This window comes from Gadus chalcogrammus, chromosome 22 (assembly GCF_026213295.1).
Source record: "Gadus chalcogrammus isolate NIFS_2021 chromosome 22, NIFS_Gcha_1.0, whole genome shotgun sequence".
Lineage (NCBI taxonomy): Eukaryota > Metazoa > Chordata > Actinopteri > Gadiformes > Gadidae > Gadus > Gadus chalcogrammus.
This window is the reverse complement of record NC_079433.1, coordinates 16294831-16295511: the sequence shown is the minus strand read 5'-3', so window position 1 is coordinate 16295511 and position 681 is coordinate 16294831.

Sequence of the window (681 nt, the reverse complement as noted above, 5' to 3'; positions counted from 1 at the left end):
GGTGTCCATCATAAATAAACAGCTTTCTTTAATCAGAGGGGCTCTACGCACCTCGTTGCATTGATTCATCTGTACCGGGTGTAAAGCTCTCCTCTGTGATCATTCCACTACCCCAGCAGCCCGAGGGGGAGTGCTGTTGAAGGGTACAGTAGTCCTCATGTTGGGGGGAACATGACGCCTGGGCCGCCGGGCGCTGGTGGAGCTGGCCCTGACGGCAGTGTGTCCTTGTCCATCCCACCTCACTGAGACACACCCCCCCCCTTGCTCCCCGTCCTACTCAGAAGCAATCGCCAGGGTAACAGTCTTTCCTCCCAGCAATTGGTGAAAGGATTTCATGTCCTCTGTGTGTGTGTGTATCTATGTATCGCTGTGTGTGTGTGTGGTTGTGTGTGTATGTGTTTGTGTGTGTGTGTGTGTATGTGTGTGTGTGGATGTGTGCGTGTGTGTGTATGTGTGTGTGTGTGTGTGTATGTGCGTCTAACTGTGTGTATGCGTGTGTGTGTGTCTGTGTGTGTGTGTGTTTGTGTGTGTGTATCTGTGTGTACAATAAGTCTGTGTGTGTGTGTGTGTGTGTGTGTGTGTATCTTTGTGTATGTGTGTGTGTGTGTGTGTGTGTGTGTGTGTGTGTGTGTGTGTATCTGTGTTTACAGTATGTCTGTGTGTGTGTGTAACTGTGTACTG